Consider the following 15143-nt stretch of genomic DNA (forward strand, 5'->3'; position numbering starts at 1 on the left):
ATAAAATTGAACATCGGGCACTGTATTTAGCCATTCCATTTGAGATCAGGTCACATGACTATCAGGTTTTTGGAAGAAGTACACCAGTTACCAAGAATTGGACTTTTTGCAAGACTTTTTTTCCCCTCTCTCTCGAATTATAGGATTTAAAATTTTGTGCAAAATTGGTCATTTTCAGGCGTCGGAATTGCTCTAACATTCCTGATCTTTCTATTGTTTATTTAAAAAAAACATCTTATAATGCCCTAAATTTTGCATTTTGCCCTTAATTTCAGAAAATATTCCCAATTCCTTATCATTTCAGATTCAAGCACAACAGTCACTTAATTTAGCACATACAAAAATGATAAACCATGATTCGTAAGAGCAATTACCTACTAATAAAAATCTCCCCATTTCAAATTCATGTTTAAAAGATGTAGAATGCTTGTGCTTCTCAAGTAGGAAAAAATAAAAAGCAAATTCATTAGTGTGCAACTTGAACATTTACTACAAATATAAAAAATTTTTATAAAATGAGAATGAGTGGCAAAGTACGGGAAGAATGGCTCATCTATTTTTTGTGATGATGAAATAAGTTTTACTGACAAATTTATTGAATGTTTTAAAGAAGACTTTAAAGACCCTTTCTATTTCAAAGAAGAAAAGAGAGGGTTTTTAAGTTTAAAATCTCTCACTAGTAGCTGAAGCTTGCCTCACTATAAAACCTGTAAAAAATCAACCTGAAAGAGCTTTTTCGATGATTAACAATAGTATTACCAAAGAAAGATCATTTCTTTCAGAGTTCAGCTGTCATTAGATTGTGTAAAGATATAATCTGGCAATAGAAAATTGTATCATACATGTAAAACCCACCATTTACAGAAATTACATCAGTCAGAAAAATCTCATTTAGATTAGTCAACCTTGTTGGAACAGGAAAAAAACGGAAACAAACGAAATTACAAAGAAGATTTTTCGGAAGGAAATTTTTCTAATTTATAGACAAACATGAATTTAGACGACCTTTGGTACTGTTAGGAGGAGAAGAGGTTCGGGACAGCTCCCCATGTACATTTTTAAAAACTGAAACGTTAAAAACGCAAATATAATCTTCTAAGAAGAGGGGTCTTTGCGGGTATTCCCCCAGAAAATTTTCGAAATTGTTGCTCTTAAAAGGCAGTTTTAGATGATCATTTGTGACATTACGATGAGGAGAGGTTTGGGAGCCCAGCCCCGAAGGAAGTTTTTCGAAATTGAACTTTTAAAATCGCGATTGTTCGCCATCTTTTGAAACATTAAGAGGACTACATGAAATGCACTAATAGCTCAGTCATTCCATCCGAAGACTGCAGCTTCGTGCTTATTAGCACTCATCAGCGCAGAATAGGAAGTGCCTGAGCTGGAGTTGGAAAGCCTCTTAAGGGAGCAAAGAGTGCCAAAAAACTGGTATCTAATATAGAATTACCACTGACCAGAATTATATATTAGATACCAGTTTGTTTGGCACTCTTGGCTTATTTAAGAGTTTTTCCACCTCCAGCTCAGGCACTTCCTATTCCGGGCTGTTGAGTGTTAATAAGCACGAAACTGCGGTCCTCGGATGGAATGATTGAGCTGGCGGTGTATTTCATGTATTTCTGCCTTAACCCTGGCTATAGGGCGGTAACTTACTAAAATTAAGGGGACTGTCAATTTTACGAAATAGAAGCTCTAAAAACGTAATTAAAGCAACTGATTAAAAAGTCGTTACAAAATGTTGATTAAACGAAAAACAACTAATCTGTGACTCCCTGTTTACAGATTTTGAGTCGTTGTTCTATATCTTAGTCAGAGGTGCCCACCTTGGGGAGGGAATTTTTAGAGGGGTGTTTTGAGGGTTTTTTCCTTTTTGGAGGGACTCTTGCTTTGAGGGATCTTTGCTATAGTTAGGGGGGTGTGCCCTTTTTGTTAGGGAGGGTGAGCACCCCTGTCTTAGTTACTTAGCGCAACGCCAGAACTTTGCAGAACTTTTATATTTTTTCCTAAATAGCATCGGCAACTTCTTAAATGCAGTCGACCTCTTTATTAGCTCCAAGTTTTCTCGAGTGTACTGCCGTGGGCAGGTAAAGAGCAGTAACTGCAGATTTTTCATTTTTATACATTTTTGTCATTTTTTGCACGTTAGCTTTGTTGTCCTCTTGTCCAAACTTGTTTATTCTGTTTCCCCTGCAAAAAAAAGCTCGAAAAAAACGTCTAATTCGGACATTTCCCTTTGTTAGTATTGAATCCAAAATGATTTTTTTTTTTTTTTTTTCAAATATCTAGAAAGCTCATTTCTGTAGATATTGCCGTTTACTTGCCCACGGCAGTGTATTTCTAACAACGTATTCTGAAACGAGATTTTCAGTCAAAGAACATTCTTGATCATAAACGTGATTTAAAATGAGTAATTAAAATACCGGCTGATACGGAATATGGAATCGTTTTCAAGTAATAAAAGGAAAGAAAATATGCAAACGGTTAGACAATACATTACAGGTGAAGGAAAACATTGAAAAGAAATTTGAAGAAGAAAAAATAATGACAGGTGTTTTTTTTTTCTGTTTACCAACACACACAAAGATTAGAAGGTATGGTAGTCTCACCCTCTTTCTGGCTAATCTTACGGAAAAGGGTGGAGACTTTTGGATTAAGTTTTAAATTAAGTCTTTACTATAAATTAGATTCGTTTCACTGGCGCTGTCTATAGGTATTGTATCCTTTTTCTCACCTACCGTCTTAAACGGAGGTGAAAAGGTTCTCCACACATCTACATACATTTCTACACATCATACACATCTACTAAACATTTTTAAATACACCTCCCAATTCTAAATGTTTCGAAGGAAGCTAAAATAATAATAAGCAAATCAATGTAATAATAACAGATTGGCTACAGATACTCTGGAACAATCGGTAGAAAGTTTTTTTCGTCTATCTTCTGACGAATAATAAGTTCAACAAAAGAAAAAAAAGAAGGAATTTTTCTGTTCTGATGTATGGTGAACTAATTTTATTAAACACTAGCAGTACCCGCACAGCGATGCCCGTGCTAAAAATTTAATGGAAGTCCGTTGAATAAAAAGAATTGACGCCCCCTCCGCCTCTGATGTGAAATGATTGTTTTTCTTTGTATAAAATGCGTACACACCTTTTCAAAAAAAAAAAAACTATTTAAGTTTCTTTGGAGTTTAAAACTTTTCGTCAAATCGTTAAATTAGATTTACAGTTGCTTTAAAACTCTATTTAGCGAGTGAAGCGGTTTTTACTGCAATTTGAAATATTTCGCCATTACATCAAATAATATCTTTCAAATTTAAAAATAATTCTGCAGCTCTATTGTTTATCGCCAAACTTGCCCAGCAACCACGCTATCATAATCCATCCGTCTAACGAAAAAAAAAAAAAAAATCCCGTGAAACATTCAAAAATCATCGTCAGAAAAAAGAGGAAAATGTCGTACATTTCACTCGGATAAAAACAAATCAAAAGTTTATTTTCTTTCAAAACAAATCGCCAAAACAATGAATTACATTAACGGTTGCCTTAAAACAATAATCCTAGACTGAACTGCTCAGCGCCTAACGTGCCAAGCGCCGACGCTAACGGAACTCAACCCTTTTGCGAGTGAAGCGGATGTTTTTTCGTTGGCAATAATAATGTTTCGCCAAACAAACAAAAAGGTATAAAATCACATTAACAGTAGCTTTTAAATCTTTATATATTAGGAGCTGCGTTGCCCGGCTTTGCCCGGTCTACCTTGAGAACAAAAATTGTGTCAAGTGACATATATTCAATATTAATTAAAAGAATAACTTAATAACTTAAAGAATAACAAATAAAAGAAAAAAAAAAACACCATGCAAAATTACCCTTCCAAACAATGACGACAGATATTAAAATACTTTTAAGAAATTAAAAATGCGAAAGATGGATTTTAAAAGCGTAACCATGGAAACATGAAATAAAATAAGTTTAAGAAATCAGATGCAAAATAACAAAATATACAATGGATACAAAAAGCGTAACCATGGAAACGCGAAAATAAAATGGTTGACAACGTGAATCAAAATGACATATTTCGAAATTGATTTAAACGAGCTGATGTGTGCATCACATGACTTCCTTTTACTCCAATTTAAAGATAATAGTGCCTCGGAATGAGCAAAAAAACACTTTAAATACTTTCATTCCAAGTCTGTTGCGAACCGAAGCAAAGAAAATGTTTTATACAGATAAATGTTCCCATTATTGGCAGTTTTAATGTAATTCAATGGTTAACTCTCTAAGTATGGCCATATTGAAACCGAATTTTAAAAAAAAAATCGCCAAATTTGTCGCCAAGTTGGCGACAAAACTGGCCGACCAAAAGATTGGCGATGTATCGCCAAGTGTCCAACAAATTATAACACCACTTGAGTTTATATCGAAATTAATAATGATATCCCCCAAAAAAGGGGCAAAAGACCCCCTTAGGAACATCCGAATGCAACCAAAATTGAAGGTGCGCAACTAGACCCCACTAGAAGTCTACGTACCAAATTTCAACTTTCTAGGGCATACCGTTTTTGAGTTATACGAGATACATACACACATACGCACATACATACGTACGTACAGACGACACGAGAAAATTCGTTGTAATTAACTCGGGGGTCGTTAAAATGGATATTTCAGGTGTCTGTCGGTTTCTAAGCATATATCCACGTGTGGTCGGGTCGAAAAGAAAACTCAACATTCATTCGCGGGTGAGAAAAATGGAAATTACGGCCGATTTTTGAGTGAAATTTTTTTCGCGAATACAGTACTTCCTTTTTTGTAAAAGGAAGTAAAACGCTTGTAACTTTTTTTCCCTTTGTAGATAGAAGCTAATTTTTTCGACCATTGGTCGAGAGAGATCTGGAGTAAAAAATCTCGCTGTTTCCAATGCTGTCAAAAAGAAAACTGTGGGACAATTCCTTCACTTTTTATTGATAGATTTAATGAAGAAAGTAGTGCCTAAATTTCAGCTAAGCCTAAAAAAGTTCGAGCTAAAAACGCAAATTACTCCCGCCGTAATTAAGTTAGAGCATTGAAACAAATTGTTTAGAACGCGGAAAATTCTACCCTTTTCAACGATATATGATATTAATATGTGCAAGTAATTTTTCAACCCTTTAATAACCAATAATAGGCAATTTACGTGAAATTTGGGCCTAAATGGGAATAAAGAAGGAACTATTTATTGGATTTTTTTCGAATTATAGCCTGTGTTACTCAGTAAGAAAGCACCTTTCATATAGTGAAGGAATTTTTCAAATGGGGGCAGTGATTCCAGAGATTACCTCGAACATATAAAAACCCAAAAATCCGCCCTCTCTCTTTATAATATTAGTATAGATCAATTTTATATTTAAATACGCAAATTTAAAACAACTATTTAAATCAATGTCTTATGTTTGCATTCCTAAATCGTGAAGAATTTCATTCCATAAATTGAAAACGAATTTTGTTTTATCGCTTTAATTTTTAGAGTCACATAGAGCGTTTCTGCAATTACATACAAATTCTGTCATATTTTAACTAGTTAAAACAAGGAACTTAATGAAATGGTGCCGTCACTGAAACATTTTCTAAGAACCACACCTAACTTGTTTTACGCGTTCTTGTTACCCACTCCATTCTGAGAGAAGGTCGTTCATTCAACCTTCAGAGATTAACGCATTGAGGGCCAATACAGTTCGATGCCATTGTTAATTCATTTGGAGTAGATGAAGTCATAGAGGCTGAATCAATTTTTTATGAAACGTATTTTTTTTTTTTCTTAAATTTGGTACCAGTTTTCATGTATGAAAAATGTCTTCTGAATACATAATAACCCGAAGTTATGTTAGTTCGAAGGAATTCCTGTTGAAATTTATTCTGTTTCAAGAAAAAAAAAGGACACGAAACTCTTATCTCAGAAATAAGCAACTATCAGAAGAAAAAAAGGTCATAAAATGAAAACAATTTTTTGAAACAAAATGAAATTTTCCCGGGTTGTTAAACAGAAGAGGCATTGCCACGCTAAATAACAAAGAAAAACAACAAGTTGTTTTCAAATAATAACCATAATAAACTCACGCCTCTAATTTGTTCTAAGAAAAAAATTATTGTATATTGCAAATATTTCTCATCAGGGAGTATGTGACCACCTCGTCTAGAGATGCAGACTCATTTTCAGATGTTCGATGCAAATAAAACTGCTACAATCAGCCTGTTTTTAGCCTACTTTCCCAGTAGAAGTCAGAGAAGGAAGAAAAAAAAAGCATGAAAGAAGGCTTAATACATCTTAAAAATATCGCTAAAAAAATCAAAAATAAATAAAATCAATCGAAAACTTAAAAATTGGAAAGTAGAGAAGCATGGAGAAAATGTGTCTGTCGGTCTGTCTGTCTCTCCCCCCTCCCCCCCCCCCAATCACGTTTGAGTGAATTTCCCGATTTGAACAAGCTATTTTTCTTCGTTCTCGGAAAGGACACCTCATTCCCATATTTCATTTTTTGATTTGAACAATTTATCGCTCACTTTTGAACAGTTCAGAAAAACTTTACATTAGCGCCCCCCTACGGGGAAATTCAAGACAAATATAAATCCCGAACTTATATATATAGAGAGAGTCGAATTTGCTTCAACTAAGTAGGAAACTTAGTACAAACTTAGTAGGAAAAAGCTTTTGATGATGAACCCCCCCCCCCCCCATGCATAGAAAATGTCTTTTTAATTTGAACAATTTGGCGTTCAATTTTGAACAGTTCAAATCCCTTAACATTACCGCCTGTGGAGAAACTAAAAGTCAATAAAGATTCCGAACTTAAAGGCTGGTTAACTGCAAACACATTTTGTTGAAAATTGTTCTTGATGACTCCGGTTAGAATTTTTGGTCAGTCGACTCCAACTCCTGTACCCAAAAATTAGTCGGACTCCGACTCTCCGACTCCGACACCGTAGCTTTGGCAAAAAGTTGGACACGGAGATAAAATGACTGACTCCAAATCTTGGAATTGTAAACCCGAAGTCGTCGACTCCGACTCCTTTATCTCAAAATAAGTCCGACTCAGACTCAGAGTTGTGGACTTTGTGAGGGAAAATGACCGATTCCGAGTCTTTGAATTTTAAAACTTAGACTCCCGACTTCATTTTATTTATTTATATTATTTCATTTTATTTTTATTTATTTATTTGTTTGTTTATTTATTGAATATGTATTTATTTTAATGACCTTATATTAGTTTTGATTCTTTTTTAAGATTTTTTCAATAGAAAAACATACATCTGTTTAAAAAGTGCGACTACTTTATTTGTTCGTTTATTTATTTTTTACGCATCTATTTCTTCAGATGAGCGATGCATATTTTATTTCTAGAAATCAGCTTAAAATTATGTTTATTAAGTTATGTTTGAAATAACTTGCGACATTAGCTAATTTTGAGAATATTAATCAGATACTAGAAAGTCAATATTGATATACGGGAAAGTAGGATTGTTTAGTTTTGGACAGAACTTCTTGTTACATCTAGAGCATACACTACACAGTCTTGTACAATTTATGCAAACGTTTCACTGCAACATTTTACTGTTTTGTATTTTTGCAAGTTTTCTTTCTAAAATTATCTTTTTGAGTCGTGCTAATTTTACTGCTCGTATCTTTTTTCTTTTCTTTCATTCTTTCTTTTTTTTTTTTTTTGCAGTAATAGATTCGAAAGGGGCACCCGTGGCAGTCTGACAGCTGCCCTGGGTCCCAAAGAAAAAAGGGGCCATAAAACAAGACTCGTAATTTTATAGGTCTGTTAGTTCGAGAGGCAAATTTTACATTGTTGTACAAAAATGTAATAACAAATGCAACAAAAGTATGTTAGTATTTATAGTTTTCTCTCTAATATGTTTTTTTTTTCTCAAAAATTTCGGGGTAGCAAAATAAATTGTTTTAAAACTTTCTTTTTCAATGACTTAAGGCAGGCTTAAGACGCCTAAAACTGACTTTTTTTAGCCTGAGAAAAATCCATTAACCAAGTCATCTATCTTATGAAACAAGAAGTTCCGTCCAGAACTAAACGAGCATACTTTCTCGTACACCAATCGACTTTCTTATAAAAATTCTCAAAATTAGCTAAAATCGCAAATTATTTATACCATATTTTTTTAACAATATTTTAAGCCGATTTCTAGAAATGAAATATGCGTCGTTCATTTAAAAAATTAAATGCGTAAAAAATAAATAAACGAACAAATAAAGAGGTATCACCTTTTAAACAAAGCAGCAAATACATTTTATTCCATTAAAAAAAATTTTTAGCCGCGTTCAAAAAGAAAAGAAAAATAATTAAAAAATAGTTTGTTTTTTCCCTCGCTGCTAAAAAGTATTTTAAAAATGAATTAATGTAATTTCAAAAACAAATAAAAACGATAAGATGTCAAAGTAAAGAAACATCTTTCACTGTCGGAAAAAAAATCGTCTGCGCATATTTTTAAGTAGAAACATAAAGGGCTCCGAATTTCTACGCCAAAAACTGAATACATAACTTAAAACTTTAGAGTGAAAATAAAAACAAATCATATTAACAATAATTATTTCACAGTAAAAAACCATGGCTGCGAGTCGGAGTCAGTCTCATCTTGGGACAAAACCAGTGAGGTATTTAATTCAAAGACTCAATCGGTCATTTCCCCTAAAGTCCGCAACTCTGCCAATGTTTGCGGAGCCGGAGTTGGACTTACTTTGAGATAAAAATGTCGGAGTCAAATTTCTAAGAGTCGGAGTCAGTCACTTTTCCTCCGTGTATAAATATTTGCCAAAGCTACGAAGTCAGAATCGAAGTCGGGGAGTCCGAGTTCGACTAATTTTCAAGCACATGAATCGGAGTCAGGTACCCTAAAATTCTCGGAATCGGAGTCGGGAGTTTGTCGTCAAGAGCTATTTCCAATAAAATTTATTTGAAGTAAATTCGCCTTCAAATTCGGAATCTACATTGACTTTTAGTTTCTTTGTAAATGTTAAGGGATTTGAACTGTTCAAAATTGAACGGAAAATTGTTCAAATCAAAAAGAAATTTTATACACATGTTTTTCATCAAAAGATGTTTGCTACAAAGTTTGTTTGAAGCAAATTCGTTTCTGTGTTCGCGAGATTGTCTTGATTTTCCCCGTAGGCGATATTGTTAAGTTTTTTTGAACTGCTAAAAATTAAACGAAAAATTGTTCAAAATCAAAATGTGTATGAGGTGTCTTCGCCGAGATCTTTCGAACAAAAAAAAAAAGTTTGTTAGAATCGCATTATTCACTCAAAAATTATTAGGGGGGGGGGGCGAGGCAGACCGACAGACATTTTCCCCTATCTCAATACTCTACTTTCCAATTTTTATTTTTTCGATATTTATTTAATTATTTAACTTATTTTTGACTTTTTTTTCCGAGATATTTTTAAGATGCATTCCCAGCTAAAAATAATCTTCAGATAATCTGCAGAAAAAAAAATTTTTTTAAGTATTTTTCAAGATTTCTGCAGATTTTTAGAACACAAACAAAATTTGCATTTTGTATTCTTACTAGATATTTTAAATAATACAAGAACTTCTAAGACAAATTGTTAAATACTGATTATCATGTTAGAGATCGGGGAAAAATGTATATAATTTTGGAATGTAAAAAAATAGTACTTCTAAGGAATTGCCATCTTAGATGTTCAAAAAAATGCTTCAAAGAAAGTAAAAGTTTAGGTTGTTTTCAAAACACTTACAGGGAACTCATTGAACTAACTCTCTTTAAAATGAATATACTAATGCTCTACTCATGCGTGGTGCTTCTATAACACATGTCTTTTAGTTAAAATTGTAAGAGTGAATTTAAATTCTGTTTAGTTATTTTTAATTTAATATACCTAAGGTGTAAAACTAAAAGTCATAAAACCAGCTGTTGAAGCAAAACTGTATCAGGAAAAACGTATCTTGTTATTACTCATTAGAACGTTTGGATTCAACTATTCCTGCGTGTGACGTCAAAAGCTTAGACATTTGTAAGAAAAATTATTTACCAACAGACACACGTGGAACGCAACGTTTTACCTTTTTCTTTACTTTTGTAAATCACCGCAAGGTAGCGTATTTGAGCGCTGGAGTTGCGAATGTGTGACAAGGCGAATGCACCAAAAAAAGGCCATGTAGACCAATAAAGTTTTTCTATTTAGGATATCAAACATTCGCTAGATTGTGATTTTATAGTCATTAGAAAACCTAACTGATGACACAGCGTTATCAACAAGCCATTTGTATCAACAGGCAAAAGTGTTATAACCGTTATAAAAAAGTGTGCAACCGTTATTAAAAAAGAGTCTAGTCAAAATTGCTTGATCTTATTTTACAGCAAATTCTATTTCGTCATGGTTCATTGTAGTTTACTAGTATAAAAAAGTTAACTATTCTAGAAAGCCATAATTATGCAGTTGGACGAATTTAAAATGAAAAATGTCGCTATGTAATGCCATATTTCTCTGTGGTTTGAGACCCCAGGAAAAGTACTGTTACACAATAAGGCCATGATTGGCATTATTCGAACTCTAGTGACGTTAAGACACTAAAGGGTCGGATAGAAGATATGATCCAGTGCTGCATATCATACACATCTGTGCACGAACTGTGTGCAGGAGTGGCAGGAGTTTAAAAAACAAAAAATGACTCGTTAGGGCCCCCGAATATGACGATTGATTTTCTCTTTTTCCATTGAAGTAAATACGGTATTTTGATAATGTGTTTGTGCTTATCAAATGTGGTTTAATATGTATTGGTATTGACATTAAATAATTTTTTTTTTTTTTAAAGTTTTATAGTCCTTTTTGGCGTTTTTTTGGGGGTGGAGTATTAGGGACTCCTATTCCCAATAAGGCCAATTTGCAATTCTTTGCTAAACTGCTGCCAAATGTAATATCGATTTCAATTTTCACATGTAATGATTTTTTTCATGTATTTTATGATTCATTTGATGAATGTACAAAGACAAAGATTGAAGCCAATTGAATCATAAATGAGCGAGATATTATGCCCTGAGCCTTAGGTTGGCCTTATTTGGAAAACTTAGCTTATTAGTTTTTCAATACTTAAAATGCCATTTATAGTCAAAAACTAAGGGACCTGAAAAAATCCATTTGCCCCGAATTCTCGTGTTACATCGGCACTGTTTTGGTCACGTCAAATTCTTAGAGAATCATTTCATTAAAATATTTTCAATGTTTTAGAGCAGCGTTTCATAATTTCTCTGAAAAGTGGAACCCTTTTTACTGCTCACTTTTTCCATGGAACCCCTGGTGCAGTGTTGCCAGATTGGGGGAAATTTCCCCATTTTGGGGAAATCTGGTGTTCTCTGGGGAAATTTTGGGGAAATGAGTTTTGAGGGGAATTCTTTGGGGAAAAATTTTTTTCTTGGGGAAAACCTGGGGGAAAAAGAGACCTCGGGGTAAAAAATTGTAATTCAATTTGCGTATTGACATCTGGTAGTTACATTGTTTGTATCAAACAGCGTTGGTTTAGCTTTGCTCAACTTTATGGAATTCGCATTTCGTATTATGTGGAATATTATGCTACGGAATTTGCATTAATAGTTCTGCGTGAGTTACTAGTTGATACGTGAAACAGGCAAAAATAAATTTGATGAAGAATGTTCTTGCACTGTAAAAAATCTCGGAAAACTCTCTGAATATACAAAAAAGTTTTCCGTAATACACAGATTCGTACGCCCTCCGCAGTTTTCTGCTATAATCAAAAACGTTTCCCGTTTAGCAAGAAAGTAAGAGTCGACGCATGCGCAGCTCACACGGCAATTTTATAGTCCAGCAGCAAATCAAAACTGAAACTTTCGAAAGCACGCAATGAAAACAAGTGCTGACTCATGTATGCGAAGTAACACTCATCAAGGGGATTAGTAGAAGTTTTGTTCCTCGCATGAATTCACTGAAGATAATTTTAAAGTCTTATATTTTCTTGCTTATGTATCGTCATGAGATTGAATTTGAAGCTATGTCACTTATTTTTAAGTACGAAGTGCAAATTCTCGACGCATGCTCGCGGAAGGAATACAAACTGAAATTAAAAACCAAATAACAGCCTAGAGGACGCCATGTAAATTCGTAGCGTCGCATAACTTGTGTAGGTAATTTACTTTTTTCTTGGATACTTTTCTTCTTTCTACCAAATAGGTAATTTTTGTTGGCAGAATTTTATTCTGTCATAAAAATCACCTTTTTGGTGACCAAAGCCTGCAAAAGACCACCACCGACGAATAGGTAAGTCGCTTTGCAACTCTATTACTTTAAAGAGATTTAGTTCATATAAATCTCGTTAAAAAAAACTATTTTCTTCAGTATCATTTTTTCGTTGTGAACTATTGCAATTTGGAAATATTTTACATTACATAGAACACATATTTAAAGTGCAAGTGTGTCTAGTTTTATTCTGTAAAATTTATGAATTGAAGATTATAAAAAAATTTAAATAAGTGTTATTGTGTACTTTGTTTTTATGTGTCAATCTCAGTTAATATTTGGCTGAACATTTATGTATCAAGCATTATGAATTAAATGTTATAATATGCAAATTGTCAGGTTTGATAGTTCGTCTTTAAGGTTGCATGTTTTCATTCTCTTGTAAACAGTGTAGCTAGATTGTATGAAGTAAAAAAAATAAACTATCTCTTGTAATTAGGAACATAGTGCTTCAGTATTATCTAAATAACGATATCTCTTTAAATATTTGCATTAGCGAAACGCTTTAAATTAGTTAAATGTGTATTAATTTATTTAACAAATAAATACATATATGTATTTAAAAGTGTCTTCATTTTTTTCGTTCTACAAGCCTCAATTTTACCAAAAGCAAAAAAAAAAGACTTAATAAAATAATTTTGTATTTTTACACCATATTAAAGTATTTGACTTATAATTTATATGATACTTTGATTTATAATGTATATGATACTTTGATTTATAATGTATATGATGTTGCTTTCTCAAGGGGGGGGGGGGGCGCTTCATAGCATTTTATGGGTGCACCATCACTCTTATGGTGTGGGGGGGGGGTATTCTCGTATATATGAAATGGAATAATCATGTAATAGAGTTCAATGTTTTAATAAATAAAATATATAATGCATTTTGCGCACACTGTAAAAATAAAATCAGTAACCTATTTTGAATAAGTATTTATATTTGTGATGAGCTGGAAAAGGGCAAGAACAGAAGAATCAACCCGAATGGTTCCAGCAGGGGGACTTGGTGTCATATTTAAATTCATCAATTTCTCTGTTGGTACTTTTCGGTACACTTTGTTCGTCAGAGAAATTGACTTGAGGTGAACGAATTCCGGAACGCGAAGGGTAGGTAAGTCCTGTCAAATTTTATCCGAAGATAAAAGCTATCAAGTTTGATACAAGATACGTTTTTAAGTTCTGCATTAAAAATACAATATGTTGATAGTTTTGTCTTGAAAATATTGAGGGAAAAACTGAAGTTTAAGATTGTTTAACAAACAATCCCCACTTTTCAGAAGGTACCCTCACTCCAATTCCCCGACGATTTTGTGATTAGGAATGAAACTAGTAGATTATTTCATAATTTTTCAAAAATTTATAACTGTGCATATGTTATGCTGTTAACCATGCTATTTGTCATTAGAAATTCCAAAAAAAAATTTAAAAAAATCCACGAATGATTCTAAAATTGCTTGTATTATTGCTCTTAGATATGAAAGAATTGAAACTGATATGGTATGCAATACTATAATAAAGAATTATATTTTAGAAAAAATCACGGAAAAAGGATTCCGAAATTCTCGGAAACGTTTTTGAAAATTGTTTGGAGAATTCCGAAATACTCGAAAACGTTTTCGAAACTTTCATGAACCACAGCTGCACAGAATACTCAGAAACATTTCTGGAAATTACGGAAAGAGGATTCCGAAATACTCAGAAACGTTTCTGAAAATTACGGAAAGAGGATTCCGAAATACTCAGACACGTTTCTGGACATTACAGAAAGAGGATTCCGAAATACTCAAACACGTTTCCGGACATTACAGAAAGAGAATTCCGAAATACTCAGAAACGTTTTCGAAAATTTCATGAACCGCAGCTGCACGATATACTCAGAAACGTTTCCGAATTTTTTTTACAGTGTGGATAAATATATACAAAAATCATAGTTTAAATGTAGATACAGAAGCAGAGTAGTAAATGCGAGGAGAAAAAAAAAATATATGGCTATTTCTTATCTCCCGGTCAGGCGCTTGTATTTATGACTAGTGGCACTCGCACGGCTTTGCCCGTAGTAGATAATTAAAAGGTCTTTTGGTTTTCCTGTATATTTACAAATAATGCATGATGAATTTCACGCCAATTGGCTCGCCCACGTTACGGTTCCGTATTATGATAACTTGATAATTTACTCGTCCATCTTATGATAATTTTTCTCGGGAAAATGTTCTTAAAATTGGAATAGAAAAAAGAACTAAATCGAATCTTCGAAAAATCGCTTAGAGGAGCCCCCATAGTACAAACTGATGCTTTGCCAAATTCCATGAAAATCAGTCGAAGGTCTAGGTGCTATACGCGTCACGGAGATCCTGACAGAGAGAGAGAGAGATCCGGAGAGAGAGACTTTCAGCTTTATTATTAGTAAGAATAAAAAAAAGATAAAGACAAAAAAAAGTGAAAATGGGAAGAAAAAAAAAGTTGGGGAATTTTATAAGAAAATTTGGCTATTTGGGGGAAAAAAAATTTCAAGAGACAAAAATATCAGAGGAAGTCGATTCATTTTATGAAAATATTAGTGGGGAAATAATTTTTGAATTTGGGGAATTTTGATAGAAAACATCGCTCTTTGGAGAAAAGTTGGAAGGGAATTGGGGAAATCTGGATTTGACCATCTGGCAACACTGCCCTGGTGTTTCAATAGTTTCTAGTGACGTAGCTAGTATTCTATTTCGGAGAATACCCCGGTTCTTACCTCAAAGAGACTATCACATTAACTATTTGCCATGGGGATTTGTTTGTGGAACCCCGGGGTTCCGCGGAACACAATTTAAGAAACGCTGTTTTAGAGGATACACTTTATTTTTTAAATTATGACTCTCTTTGGCATGTAA

The 15143-nt window shown here is 33.5% G+C and overlaps 1 protein-coding gene across 1 annotated transcript in view; it reads right to left on the minus strand.

Annotated features, from left to right (window-relative positions):
• LOC129223171 (1-phosphatidylinositol 4,5-bisphosphate phosphodiesterase-like) overlaps positions 1-15143 on the minus strand; it is a 187421-nt gene that overhangs the window by 28903 nt on the left and 143375 nt on the right. The gene's annotated exons all lie outside the window — the stretch shown is intronic.

This window comes from Uloborus diversus, chromosome 5, assembly GCF_026930045.1.
Source record: "Uloborus diversus isolate 005 chromosome 5, Udiv.v.3.1, whole genome shotgun sequence".
Lineage (NCBI taxonomy): Eukaryota > Metazoa > Arthropoda > Arachnida > Araneae > Uloboridae > Uloborus > Uloborus diversus.